Source organism: Penaeus monodon, chromosome 30 (genome assembly GCF_015228065.2).
Source record: "Penaeus monodon isolate SGIC_2016 chromosome 30, NSTDA_Pmon_1, whole genome shotgun sequence".
Taxonomy (NCBI): Eukaryota; Metazoa; Arthropoda; class Malacostraca; order Decapoda; family Penaeidae; genus Penaeus; species Penaeus monodon.
Window position 1 is genome coordinate 31,501,917 of NC_051415.1, and position 207 is coordinate 31,502,123.

Genomic DNA, 207 nt, shown 5'->3' on the forward strand with positions numbered 1-207 from the left:
CGCTGTCGTCAGCAGGCCCGCTGTTCCTGAGGTATGCAATAATAGACCTTCTGTGAAAAGAAAGGGTATTTCCTTTGGCGAATCTCTGGGTTTAATGGGTATATAGTTCAAGAGATGAAGTGAAATTGGCATTTCTTTTTTCTATTTCTCTCAGTCGCTTCTCATCTATTTCTGATGTCATTCCCAAAGCCCTCTTTTTCTCTTCGG